Source organism: Phacochoerus africanus, chromosome 1, assembly GCF_016906955.1.
Source record: "Phacochoerus africanus isolate WHEZ1 chromosome 1, ROS_Pafr_v1, whole genome shotgun sequence".
NCBI lineage: Eukaryota > Metazoa > Chordata > Mammalia > Artiodactyla > Suidae > Phacochoerus > Phacochoerus africanus.
The window spans coordinates 38,503,515-38,518,959 of record NC_062544.1 but is presented as its reverse complement, the minus strand read 5'-3'; positions in this window follow the sequence as shown (position 1 = coordinate 38,518,959).

Here is a 15,445-nt window from a genome sequence, read left to right as displayed (position 1 = left end):
CCCAATCTTTAAAGCTTATTGACATTTTCCAGCATGTAAACTCTGCCTAAGAGAAGGCTCCTGAGCAAAATAGGCACAAAAAGTTGGATTAATCAGATACCCACCATCTTTTGGTAAATGTCAAATTTACATGTGGAGGTTTATGGATCCTGCACCTAAATGAGTGTAAGATGCACAAATCTCATATATATGTGTGTGTGTGTATAGTTTTTTCCTGTTCTCATCATTTCCCTCATATTTCCTCCTTTTGGTGTATTTACTACCTCCCTGATTCCTTTATGATTCATAGCCTCGTTAGGATGTCAGTGACTCAGGGAATCCAGATTTAAGGGTGGAAAGTTCTCAAGGACCAGGTGGCTGTGTGTCTGTTCTGGACAGGCACACCAGGGTCCTGTTTCACTTTCAGGGTGGGGGTCAGGGCTGACTGTGTGAGAAGCCACTTTGATTGACAAAAACTGGGGAAGCATAGTTACCAGACATTATACAAGATAGAAAGCCCAGAATCAGGTGCATTAGCAGAAGCTGGAAGACACACAAGGCTAGAAGGAACAAAAAGTTCATGTAAAAATTTAATGCTGCAATACCTCTTCTATTTGGCTTCCCCTTTTCAATCCCTTGGTTGTCAATTTATGGTTCAGCTTCTCCTTATTTCTTGATCATGCAATTTGGATAATCTTTTAAGCAGTCTCCACCCTTTCCCTCTCTTTCTCTTTGATTCATCATAGCTTTGGGATCAGATTGGTCTTCCCAAAATATCCAGTTGAACCACACTGCTTCTCTAGAATCTTCAATAGCTCCACATAGCTTTCCAGATTAATTATATATGTTCTGTATTTGGCTTTAAGGACTTTGATTTTCACACTTCACACAATTTTTTATCATTTTCTCTCTCCTTATTTTTTTATAATTAAGTGTTACCCAATGGTCGGTTTCTTTAAAAAATTTTTATAAAGTAAAGTATAGTTGATTCACCAGACTTGGTATATTTAAACTGTACAGCAAAGTGACTCAGTCATACATATATACATCCTTTTTAAAAATTATTTTCCATCACCGTCTATTCCAGGAGGTTGGATATAGTTCTCTGTGCTATACAGTGGGACCTTGTTGTTTATCCATTCTAAATGCTATAGTTTGCATCTGTTAACCCCAAACTTCCAGTCCATCTCCCCATCCCCCTCTCTCTTGGCAACCACAAGTCTGTTCTCTATGTGAGTCCTTTTCTGTTTTGTAGATAGGTTCAGTTGTTCCATGTTTTAGATTCCATGTGTAAGTGATATCATATGGTATTGTGTTTCTCTTTATGACTTATTTCATGTAGTATGAGCCTCTCTAGTTGCACCCATGTTGCTGCAAATGGCAGTATTTTGTTCTTTTTTATGTCTGAGTAGTATTTCACTGTGTGTGTGTGTGTGTGTGTGTGTGTGTGTGTGTGTGTGTGTGTATACACCGCGTCTTCTTAATCCATTCATCCTTTGATGGACATTTAAGTTGTTTCCCTGTCTTGGCTGTTGTGAATAGTGCTGCTGTGAGCATAGGGGCACATGTATCTTTTTGAATTATAGCTTTTTTTTTTTTTTCCTGAATATATGCCCAGGAATGGGATTTCTGGATTGTATGGTAATTCTATTTGTAGTTTTCTGAGGAACCTCCATACTGTTTTCCACAATGGTTGTAGCAATTTACATTCCTATCAACAGTGTAGGAGGGTTCCCTTTTCTCTACACCCCCTCTAGCATTTGTTGTCAAATGCCTGGTTTCTGAATATGCCCTGTGCATTTCCTCTTCTGAGAAACTTCCTTCACTCCTCCTCCTCCATCCCTTTAGTCAAAACTCTACTTTTCTTTAAGTTTTTGTCTATTGCTATCTCTACTGAAGATAAAGTCCATTCTTTGACCTTTATTTGTCTTTTTTTCACTCAGTACTGTGGCATTCTTTTATGGTACTTTTTTTATACAACTTTCTATAAAAATGATTGATTTGTTTTCCGTATACCTTAATTAATCAATGTTGTTTTATTTATGATGAACTATAAGCAGAGCTCCGAGGACCTACAAACCTAAAAAGACCAAACAAACAACAAACAAACAAAAAAGAAAATTCATTTGGAGCAGAGAAAGTAGATTTAACCATCTTAGTAGATATCCAAAGACTTTAGATAAATAATTCTGTTTTTAAAGTATCTTAGTACACATGGAAGGGTATCTCACTGAGATAATTAAGATTATCTATCTGAAAACAATTACTAACATCATACTTGAACATCTAGTATCATTTCTCTGAAATTTGTGAAAAACAAGACTATCCCATACTCAAGTTAACCACTACTCTCATTTGACAAGGTTCTGGACATTTCAAGAAGAATGTATATAAATATTACTAGAGGATAAGAAAAATACTCTTTTTCTCAAATAGTTACCTATTAGCACAACTCAAGAGAAGTAATTGAAATGAAATTATAATTAGAGTTCAGCACAGGGTTTCATGTATAAAATAAGTATTTAAAATATCTGCAATTGGGCGTTCCTGTCCTGGCTCAGCAATAACAAAGTATCCATGAGGAATAGTACCCATGAGGAGGTGGGTTCTATCCCTGGCCTCAGTCAGTGGGTTAAGTATCCCACGTTGCCATGAGCTGTGGTGTAGGTCGCAGATGTGTCTTGGATCCTGCATTGCTGTGGCTGTGGGGTAAGCTGGCAGCTGCAGCTCCGATTCAACCCCTAGCCTGGGAACTTCCAATGCCTGCACCTGCAGCCCTAAAGAAAAGCAAAAAAAAAAAAAAGTTATCTACAGTTTTCCTATATACAGTGAAACGAAGTTAGACAAAAAGGGAGATCCTGTTTCTCTTCATAAATAGTTTAACACATAGATAGAAAGTGGTCTACAAGTACATTGGAACAAAATATTAAACTGTGTTCCAAAAAAGATTTCTATTAGTGTTATCGAAGTATTAACTGTGATTATTATTGAGTGAATAGTGGTTATCATGTTTGGATAAAAAATTTTAATTTTCTTCTATTTAAAAAAATTTACAATCTTTCTATGTTACTTCTATAATAAGAAATTTAAAATGTGTGTTATAAACTATAATTGCCACACCCCCTAAGAATATCATCTATAAATCGATTATTGCAAAAGTAAGCCACATTTCAATTTGAACTATTGAGAAAATATCAAAACTTGCATAACATTTGCCTAGCATATGCCAGTTCATTCTGTTGTATTTTTTGAAAAATAATCATGGGAGATAAGTGTGGCTGCTAGTTCAGAATGAGCTTCAGCATTTGTTCAGTGTATTTCAAACATTTTAACACATTGGAAATGTACTGCTCATTTATCAAGCCATCACAGCTACTTCTATGAGCAATTCTTAGGGGAGTAATCTTTTGAATATTTAACCATCAGCAATAAAACAAAGTGCTCCAAATTTTATGTACTTAATCTTTTAAATAAACAAAATGAAGTTTACAAGTCTTGACATTGTATTTATAGAAGAAAAGTACATTTACCCAGAGGAGATAAATTCTAACTATCTGAAGCTATGTAATACTATTTAAAAAAAAATTTTATGTGGCCACATCTGTGGCATATGAAAGTTCCCAGGCTAGGGGTTGAATCAGAACTGCAGCTGCTGGCCTACGCATCTGCAACCCACACTGCAGCTTGTGGCGATGGTGGTTCCTTAATCCACTCAGTGAGGCCAGGGATTGAATCTGCATCCTCACAGAGACAATGTTGGGTTTTTAACCCGCTGAGCCACAACAGGAACTTCTATTAAACTTTTTAATAATGTTTTTAAGGCAGATACTGGTCCTGATGACCACGTGGAATGTAATTGTATTCTTTGCTACAGTGCTTTAAAATAAGTTTATTTTTGTAAATAATACAACAGGATGGTTGAAGAAGAAATTTGTAGTACTTGACTCATTTCTTTTAATATAAATGAACCCCAGCACTTTAATGTAAGGGATAGCCGTGGTAAGGACTATCTCTGCTTTTAAGCCGAAACCCTATTAATTATTAAGAGCAAAGTCTGAGATAACCTGTTAGACTTTTTTCTCTAAAGCTGCTAAAAGGTAAAAGACACAGGAAAGGGTGGGTTCAGAAGGGAGGGAGAGAAAAGGAGAATTCAGTGTGAGGCTTCTTATTTGAGAAAGAAGCATTGTAGACAAGCTCACTCTTGGTTTTTAAGAGAATATGAAAATGGCTTCCTGATTCAGGCAGAATGGGAGTCAGGTATAAGGGCCAAGCAAGTTAGTGTCAGACCTTAAAGCTGCATTTTGGGGTGCTTGGTTGGTTGGGGTTTGCATGCTGTAATGAAAGGGAGCTGCACTTGCCTGCCTTTTCTTCGGAGTCTTGGGGACCCCTCATGCTATGCTTTCAGCTAAACCTTTGTGGTAGAAAGAGAATTAAGGATTTGCTAGATAGTGTCAGTGATGCCTGGGGAACTCAATTATTTGGGTTATGGATTATCATTAATGGGACCTAAACCATTTTCATGTTGTTACTGCTCCCCAAGGCAGTACATGGGCTAGAGGTCCTAAAGGATTATTGTGCTAAGAGTGATGTAAGGGACTTGTTAAAATACTGATTCCAGGACACACACATCAGCATTTTTAATCAGATATGTAGGTAATTCTGAGGTAGCTTAGGTGTCTGAGAGGTGAGAAGGAAGGCTGTGTGGGAACAGTGGCGAGATGGCATAGGACATTGTGGACCATTTGCTTTCCTCTCTCGATTTTCTGCTGCATCTGACTTGCTATGATGGACCTTGCAGGTGCAAGAAGAGTGAGCAGGAATGGGAGTGGGGTGGTGAGGAGATGGAGTCCACCAAGGAACTTGGATGAAAAGTGACACAGAATCTTATCCATAAGGGCAGCCTCCCCTCCTTACACTGACTGCATGTGGAGGGGGAAGTCAGTAGAAAGGTACACACAAGTTTGAGAGGGATGGTCTCTTCCAGAATCTTGCCTTTTTTCCTTCTTATCAGTATCTCAGAATTTGCTGGGCCTTAGGAAGAGAGAGTTGATGCAACTTTTGGGCAGATGGCTGAGTACACAGTACGTTATGTTATTACCAAATCTTGGTATGACTGTGGGTTGAGTCAAGTAATCATTGCACAGAAGGAAAAAAATAAGCTTTCATGGAGCTAATCCTGACCCATTTGGGAATTCATAAATGAACCATAAAATTATAACTGTGCAAGCAGGGCTCCACAGAGGCCGTGTTTATATATATATATATATTTGGCAAAGCCTGAAAAGCACAGAATCTCCAGCTCTAATCAGCCCATTTAAAAATTGTGCCTACTTAAGCCCTGGTATAATAGACCACTCGATCTTTATTTTAAGATAACTAAAGACTTTTCAGATTCTTCATAGGACTCAGCTCTTTGAATAGGTCCTCAGTGTGCAATTAGCCACTTTTTTAGCCATTAATTTTAAACTGCCTCTTGCAGTATTATTTGCTCTCAATTCTGCCTGCCAAGGGTACATATGTGCTAAGGTACCTATTGTATTCATTTATAAATTGGCTAGGCATGACAAAGGGATCTGATTGAAGGGTTCATTTTCAAATTGTGGGCTCCCAATTGAGGGATTCTTTCAAAGACTAGTTTTTCACTGTCATTCACACTGCAGGACTATAAAAACTCTGAAAGTGCCATGCTTGTACCTGAGAGAGAAAAAGATTTTAGGGCATTCCCGTTGTGGCTCAGCAGAGACAAATTTGACTGGTATCCATGAGCTCGCAGGTTCAGTCCCTGGGCTCGCTCAGTGGGTTAAGGATATGGCATTGCGGTGAGCTGTGACGTAGGCCAGTGGCTATGGCTCTTATTGGACCCCCTAGCCTGGGAAACTCCATATGAAGCGGGTGCAGCCTTAAAAAAAAAAAAAGATTTTAGAAGGTGCTACTCTGGCAGAGAAAACTGAGGGAAAAGACAGAGAAAAGTGCCTTTATTAGGGTCAGCCTGCAAGGCAGCTCTCTGCTTGGATCTAAGAGGGGCCTCATCATTATCCTCAGTGGAGTTAACAATACAGCCAAGATGTTGGAGTAACACCTGGGAGGAAGAACCATACATGTTATCAATTATAACTTGGGAGTCATTGGTTTCATACTCAGAAGGAGAGAAAATGTGGTCATGGAAAATTTGGTAAAGTTATTAGATTGGGCCAGATGGTGGATAGGATATGACAAGACCCCAATGCATGGGTAATTGTGCTAAAATCTGTTTAATCCTTTTTCAGATAGTTTTGTTTCCTAAGTTTATTTGTGCTAAGCGGTATATTTTAGAGGTAAAATTTTGATTTGAATTATGGTTTGAAGGAATTTCCAACAATTTTTCCTGAGCTAGAATATCTGGGAAAAATAGATTCCTCCTTTAAAGATGAAAGACATGTTGTTTTGGAGTTTGTATCACCACAGATTATCTTCCGGAGATAACCCTAAATCCAGTGACAACAAAATACCATATTTTCCCTTCAATTCTGAGGCAGGGATGACAGGGGATATATATGAAATAATTCCCATAATTGTAATGAAAATTATTATTATTATTATTATTTTTTGGTCTTTTGTCTTTTTAGGGCCACACCCATGGAAGTTCCCAGGTTAGGGGGCAAATCACAGCTATAGCTGCCAGCCTATACCACAGCCACAGCAACGCTGGGTCCCAACCGTGTCTGTGACCTACACCACAGCTCATGGCCATGCCAGATCCTTAACCCACTGACTGAGGCCTTATGGTTCCTAGTTGGATTCGTTTCTACTGTGCCACAATGGGAACTCCTGTGAAAATTATTGAAGCAGCCAACTTTTGCAGCTTACTTTTGAATAATATGGATATTTTGTGAAGCTAAAGCTACCTGTCTGACTTAACATGATTCATGTGTTTATCAAACTCACAAACATATCATCCACAGCTGTAACACTATCACACACTGGGGCCTTTGGAGTGATATAAAATTAGGTGATGACTAGTGTTTTTCATGTAAATTTGATATAATAGCATCTGGTTTTGATGACTTGTTATCTAATTGTTTGAATTGTGGAATCACAAGATTGGTGAAGCGTTGCAGATTTATTTTTAAAGAAAAAAATTTAAGGAAAGAATGAAAGGCAAATTTGATTTTGTGAAACATAACCAAAGGAGAAGCAGAAGTTAAGTTGAATCTTTTTAAGAGAATCGTTTCTTCCGTTGTACTTTCATCTTCTCCTAGCATTTCAGATGTTCATTTCCAGTGCCAATTTTAAAAAAATTTATCGACATTGAGAAATAATGTAATGGTTAATTAGAAGTGGTATCAACCACGATCCTACAGTACATTATTAGAGTAGAAATGTAAATGGTCTATGTGTTTTTGGTCACAGGCTTTTTTACAATACTGGATATTCCTTTCATTCACCATTCCTTTTTATCCCCTGAATGCCAAAAGACCAAACCCAGAGGATTAAAGCTGTCCATAGACTTGAGGAAAACCAGTGTGTTATTACAAAGATGATAAAACTAGGAAAAGAGAGAACCCCCATTAGTACTCTATAGTATGTTGGCTCTTCAACATGTTTACTGTCATAATCATCTGAGAAGACCTTTCTGTGGAGCCTGTGAATTTTGGGAGATTTTAGAGGGCTTTAAGAGAGGAGGCAGTTGGTACAATGTAGAGAGCAGTGAACTGGGAGTCATTGATAGGCTCTACTTTCCCAGGCATTGTGGCTGGTGGGGGCTTCTCAGGTGCTGGCAATAGCCTGTTTCTTGATCTTAGTGTTGATTACCTGGTGAGTTCATTTTATGAAAATGGTTTATAGACATTTATGTACATGTAAAACACACTAATAAAAAGTTTAAAAGAGCTAGGTGTCTAATAAAGGGAAAAATTAGTCACAGTTTCAATAGCAGCAGCAACAACAAAATCACTCCCATTCTATTCTTATTGCATCCTGTGCACCCCTCTGTGGTTGCATTTTCCACATTGTGTTCTAATTATGTTACATGACTATCACCACTATCAGACTATGAGCGCCACTAGCGTAGGGAAGAAAATAGTTTTGCAGAAAGTGTCTAGAGCAGTGCCTGGCATTTATTTGGACTCCCTAGTTGATTGCTTAGTACATCAGTGATTTAATGAAAGGAGAAATGGATTCTGGTTTTTACTGTGCCCCTGGGTAAATGTGTTATATTGCATTTAAAACAAAAACAAAAACAAAAACCTCTCCAGGTCTACTTGTCATGTAGAGAAATAAGAGATTTCATTACAGGATGGCTAAGACTTTTCCCTGTTTGAAAATTGTATGAGAATACATTACAACTACAATATAAACATATCAGAAATATTTTAGAATTCTAAATATATCCCTTGGTGATTGAAATTGGTGAAAATAAGGACAACTAAAAAACAAAAACTGCAAATAAAAGATGATTTCAAAATATAACTAGGGTTTCCCATTTATGAAAATAAAAATTGAGTTAATCTTCTGAGTGTCATATTTTTCAGTTTAATTCAATCTTTTGTTTTCTGTAAGGAAAAAACATTTTATGTAACTTTAATTTGTGCTGGTGAAGCAAAAGTAAAAAGTAAGGAGCCAGGCCAATTTCTCTCTTTTAAAAATGTCCTTCTAAATGGAAAGGAATAATAGAGACTGGGTTTATCCTCTCACCTAAAAACTGGACAAAATATATGAAACAAAGGCTTTTTGATGCTGTCAGACAATGCAGGACATTGATCTCTGAGGGTGGGAAAACAAACACAGTGAACAATATGATTTTTCCAACTTAGAGCATGGAGTGAGTGTCCAGGCTGCAGGGTAGGGAGGATGAAGCCAGGAAGCCCAGTGGTCTCCATAATTTGAAGGAGTTTAGAATCTGGGGAAGCCAGAGTAGCTGCAGTTCACAGGACCGAGTACTGGTGAAGAGGGAGCTGGACGAACCTAGAGATCTGTCCTCAAATCTTAACGTGACATGCTTGTGGGAAACTACTCAAGTCTGAGGAAAGCACCAAAAGGAGCAGAGGGAACATTTTGTGGAATTCATACAGACTGAGAATAGTTAGTATTCCTACCAGCTGAGAGTGGAAAATGTCGTAATTCACAGGACATTGGAGAAATAAAAGAGTATTCAGAAGGGTATTGCCTTAGTAATGGGACAAAATTAGACCTAAACAAAAGCCACTTGATTTCACCTAACAAATATTAATAGTATACCTCAAAAAAAGCTTAACTGGGGAGTTTCTGGTAGCTCAGTGGATTAAGGATCTGATGATGTTGCCACTGTGGCTTGAGCCACTCTGTGGCACAGATTTGATCTCTGGCACAGGAACCTTCATGTGCTGTGGGCTTGGCTAAAAAAAAAACCAAAGTCTTTCCAAATGATGTAATTGTATTCTGGAATAAAGTTTGAAAATATGGGAATAAAAAATTTCCAGTACTCAATGAAGAAGAATTCACATGTCTAGCATCCAATAAAAATTACCAGGTATACAGAAAAACAAGAAAATATGGCCTACATAAGGAGAAAAATTAGTCAATAGAAACATGCCCATAAATGATCCAGATGATAGAATCAGTAACAAAGACATGGAAACAATTGCTATAACTCTATTTCATATGTTCAAGAAGAAAGAAGAAATAATGCATATGTTAAGTAGAGATGTAGACGATAAGAGAACCATATAAAATCTCTGGAGATGAAAAATGCAATGTGTAAGATGAAAAATATGGTGGATTGGAGTTCCCCTCGTGGCACAGTTGTTAATGAATCCAACTAGGAGCCATGAGGTTGTTGGTTTGATCCCTGGCCTTGCTCAGTGGGTTGAGGATCCGGCATTGCCGTGAGCTGTGGTGTAGGTCACAGATGCGGCTCGGATCCTGCATTGCTGTGGCTCTGGTGTAGGCCGGTGGCTACAGCTCCGATTCAACCTCTAGCCTGGGAACCTCCATACGCCGTGGGAGCAGACCTAGAAAAGGCAAAAAGACAAAAAAATTAAAAAAAAATATGGTGGATAGAATGAACAACAGATTGGTTATTGAAGAACAAGATTAGTGAACATGAAGATATAGCAATGGAAGCTATCCAATATGAAATACTGAAAAAGAAAAAAAAAATAACTCTGAAATAAAGGAATAGATCATCTGGGAGACATGGAACAACTTAAAGCAGCCTAACATATGTACAATTGGAGCCACTGAAAGAGATGTGTGGGTTGTTTGAAAAGGATATTACTGTGAATGAACCATAGACCTAAACAGTCATCTCAACAGAATCTAGGTGCTATTCTTCGAGACAGGGGAAGAATGACCTCTTTACCAGCCTCGTCTCCTCCAAAGATGATTCACAGATCATCAGAGCTACCACTCCCACCAAAGTCTTAGGAAGCAAGGGCCATGGAGTCTGAGTGTTTTCAAAGAGTGGAGCCACCACTCCAGTTCAGATTGACCAAGATACCTCCTCCCATTCCTCAGAGATAGGGTCACTGCAGAGACCTTTGGCCTTGGTGGCCCTGGAAGGGAGCTGTGGGGATAAGGATGCCATTCCAGTGGATCCAGAGGCAGAGCATCAAGCCAAAGAGGATTATTCAGTAGCCTTAAGGTCTAACAGAATTTCCCCATGAGGTTTTGGACTTCATGATCTGTCACTCCTTCTTTCCTATTTCTCCCTTTTGGCATGGTAATGAGTATCCTCTGCCTGCCCCACCACTGTATTTTGTTAGATTCCAAAGTGTCACAAACAACTGGGGAGAAATTTTGCGTCAGGGTACATCAAATCTAGTCTCACTTGTATCTGATTTAGGTGATATTTAGATGAAATTCTGGACTTTAGACTTAGAGTTGATACTGAGACAGGTTAAGACTGTTGAAGTTATTGGGGTGAACTAAATGTGTTTTTCATGTGAGGAGGTCAAATTTTGGGGGTCCAGGGTTGAAATGTTATGGACTGAATATGTCTGTCCCCGTAGATTCCTACGTTGCAGCCTAATTCCAAATGTATTAAGTATTGATGGTATTAAGAGGTGGTTGGGGGGCACTTGGAGGTGATTAGGTCATGAGGGTGGAGCCCTCATTAATGGAATTAGTGCCCTTGTAAAGAGACTACTGAGAGCTCTCTCACCCCTTCTGCCCTCTGAGGGCACAGTAAGAAGACTGCTCTTTATACCAGGAAGTGGGTTCTTACCAGACACTGAATCTGTCAGCATCTTGATCTCAGACGTCTCAGCCTTCAGAACTGTTGGAAATAAATGTTTGTTGTTTAAATCATCCAGTCTTTGGCTTTTTTTTTTTTGTAGAAGCCTGAATGAATAAAGATATTGTTCCTTGAACGTAGGAAAAGAGGTTTCTACTGACCTCTAGCTTTCTTCTTATCCTCCCCCACTCTCTGCCCCATATGGTGGTAATAGTTGTTATTTCCCCATGGTTGTCTTGGCTGGAAGGATAATTATACCACTTTTAGCTACCAACCAGGAGGCAAAGATGAGAAAACCACCCCATCAGTTGGAACTAAGTTAGGTACTATTTTCCGTGTGTTTTTAAAATATGTTCTTAATCCTGTTTCGGTTTTAGAATAACTGTGTTTCAACATCTGACTGTTGGGTGTTATCTTATGTGGGCTTTTGTGCTTTCCTCCAGTGTTCTGAATTCCTTCCCTTCCCAGGCCCATGATAGGTATATGGGGCCATGTGATCAATCCTGGTCAAAGAGTTTTGGGAATAAATTGTGCCATTTCTGGGCTGGAGCACTGAGCTGATGATGTGAGATCCTTGGATTTTAGGGCCGGTGAATGCTTTATTACCTGAGTTTCTGAGCAGTGATGCCGAGTAGAGCCTCCTTGCCTTTGGCTGGACTTATAGTACTGCAATCTCACAACTCAGATTGGGATGCAAACCTGTGGGCTGGACATTTAACCCAGTTGAGACTCATATTGGGTTGAACCCACAGTCTGGGACTTGAACTTAGCCAAAACCCAGGTTTGAACTTGAACCTGCTGTCTTTTAATTAAAATCCCATAAGTGGCCTTACTGAAGTTCAGGACTTATTGAAGTTCAGGACTGGACTTACTGAAGTTCAGGTTCTTTATGTCTCAGGGAAGAAGGAATTCAGGTAAAATAAATTTCTGTTGTTTAAGTCACTCAGTCTATGGTATTTTGTTATAGTGGCTCAAGCAGACCAATACACATATTAATTAATTTAATCATCATAATAGCTCTCTGAAGTATGTCCTATTATTATTCCCTTTCTGCAGATAAAGAAACCGAGACATGTAGAAGAAAGTGACTTGTACAAGGTCACACAGTGATTCTCACCCATACACTCAGACTCCAAACCCATGCTCTTAACCACTGTGCAGTATATGAGAACACAAGTGTGCACTTTCACATCTGTTAGTGCTGAGGAGCTCGCTATCCAGGAGGAGTGCTGCCAGTTCAATGAGGGGCCCTGGTGTTTCATGTTGTGGCTCCTCAGAGCTACAGGATATAGTGCGACTGCTGTAGTCATTTGGTTGCTTAGTTCTGTTTATATGGTGGGAAACAATAATAGCTGTGTTATTTCTGAGCCCTGAGGAGTGGCCTCCATTTGGGGGTTTGGGGTAGTGATATGGACAAAACAGTCAGTTTGGTTCTTAACAATGTGATGAACCTGAAGAGCCTGAACATGAGTTCTTTGTACCCCAGTGTGTGTAGCTGCAGAGCACCCCACCCCTGCCCCCAGCAGTGGTCCTCATGACCTTGAAGTCCAAGTTACCAGGAAAGCACATTTCTGTACTGAGGAGGCCCAAGCCAATTAGGTAATTGAGCATTCAGCGGTTCCTTCATCCTGTCTCCAAATGCAAACACAATGCTAATGTCATTCTCTTTCCCCTGCATACAGAGCACCAGATGGGTTTGTGGTGACTTGAGGACAAGGCTTCTGCTGGAGATTATACTAATCACTGTCTTCATAGTCCTGTGAGCTTGAGTCTATGTAGGTAAGTCTTCAATGTCTTTCATAAACACTAAATTAAATGCAAACATATTTTTATATTGTCATCACTCTGAAGAGATTTATCTTTCAAAGCCAAGAATTATCTCTACCTCATAAATTCAGCCCATGCTTCACTTAAAGAGTGTTTGTTTTTCTAAATCTAATCCTCAGAAATCAACCACTTTGAAGCTCCCAAATATTTCAATCTCTTTAATGATGCTTGCTTTAAATTCAAATCCTATTTCTTAGTGTCTCTTTGAAATAGCTGAGAAACCCCGTCATTTTTCAATTATTCCTAGTATGTTAAGAGGATTTTGAAGTTATCTGTTAATGAGCCCTGCTCCCCTCTGTCCCACCCCACAAGAACTCTCCATTGCAGGGAAGAGGGTGAAAACTTACATGACCCTGGACTTGAGAGAGGGGGTGGCCTGAACAAGGTTGGGATGCTGTTAGAGTTTGAAATAGAGGAAGTTTTGGTCATAGCATGCTACCCACAGTTCACTTCCCTAAGGGTAAACCTTCGATATCTGAATCTGGAACAAATGCAAGAAAATGGGCAAGACAGCTTCCATTTACTGAGCACTCACAACATACAAGGTGTCAGGCTAAGTTCACTGCACTGTATCATTAAATCTTACAGTAATCCCATGAGTAAGTATTATGATTACTTGATATTAAAAAGTGAATAAATGGAGGCTTAGGTAACTTGCTTGCTTATAAGAGGCGAGGTTGCAAAGCTGGTTAGTGGCATAGCCAGGATTCTAAACTGATATAATCTGAGCCCAATATCTTGGTTTTTTAGCTTCATGCAACACTCCAGGTATTCAACATAGATTATTGAAGGAGATCAAACAGAGGCATCAGAAGAAAGCATTTTCTCACTTCTGTACACAAAAGATAACAAGATCCTGTTTTCAACATTTGTTCAGCAAACATTTACTAAGCCCTGCCACATGTGGTGTGCGCCTTCAGGGGTGGTATATCTGGGGAACTATGTCGTGGACGCTCCGCTGGGGCCGTGGCGTTTTCAGACCTGGACTTGGGTAGAACAGAACCTTCTCTCTTTCCACTTATGACAGGACTCAGAATATATACAAAAAGCTCCCTCATCTAATAGGGACTGAGTGCTGAGACAATAGTTTAAACTTCTAAGTAGTTTTTCAGACTCTACCAAAGATTCCTTGGGGATAGGTCAGAATTCAGTTCAGTTCAATAAGTGTTTAGTAAGTGCTGACGATATTGATATTCCAAGCCTGAGGTTTGTACTAAGGAGACAGAGACAAGTAAGACCTCTTCCCAGTCTGTGAGGAGCTCTCTATCTAATGGGAGCTGTTTATCTGTTCCAGGTGCAAATGCAGAGATTCTGTTATACCCAGAAACAGGTAAATGGGTTAATGCCTCTACCCCGAATAGGGTTTGAAAAATATTACATAAATGTCTACAGTATGAGTTCCCATTGTGGCTCAGAGGTAACGAACCTGACTTGTAACCATGAGAACTTGGGTTGGATCCCTGCCCTCAATCAGTGGGTTGGGGATCCCACATTGCTTTGAGCTGTGGTATAGGTCACAGACGTGGCTCAGATCCAGCATTGCTGTGTCTGTGGCAGAGGCCAGCAGCTGTAGCTCTGATTTGATCCTTAACCTAGGAACTTCCATATGCCGCAGGTGAGGCCCTAAAAAGTGCGTGTGCATGCAGACACACACACACACACACACACACACACACACACACAATGTCTATGGTAAAATACCATAGGAAAAGAAATAATGTAATGAAGAAAAGGGTGAAAGAAAAAGGTTAAGATGGTTAAATTAAGCCTGGGAAATTACTAGTACATGAGACATAGTCTAGTGTTCTGAACAATACTTTGTAGTCTGCTAGTCTTAAGCTTCCTAGCTATCAAAAATGGAAACATGGGAGTTCCCATTGCGGCACAGTGAAAACAAATCCGACTAGTATCCATGAGGATGCAGGTTCAATCCCTGGCCTTGCTCAGTGGGTTGGGGATTCTATGTTGCTGTGAGCTGTGGTGTAAGTCACACACGCAGGCCAGATCCTGCTTTGCCGTGGCTGTGCCGTTGGCTGGTAGCTACAGCTCCTATTTGACCCCTAGCTTGGGAATTTCCATATTCCTTGAGTGTGGCTGAAAAAAAAAAAAAGGGAAACCTGATCAGTCATAAGGCTCACAATAGCTAAAAAACATATCTGTTGCTCAGGAGAGGCATGTTTTCCCTGGCATCAAAACCTGAGAAAAAATGTTTTTGCTCTGAGTCTTCCTAAAAGGAGAACCATGTGAAATAATGACCCACATTCTCAAAACCAATAATAAACACAGTAAGTATTTCTAAGTGGTGGCCTATTAGCACACTAGCTAAGTTAATAGTGCCAAAGAGAAATTCTGAAAATAAACATCTCTAAGGGCCAATGTAGTTAAGTCCAAGGTTCAAGATGGCTATTGCTCTGGCTCAGCCTGGGGGCTAGAAATTCACCTCTGGTC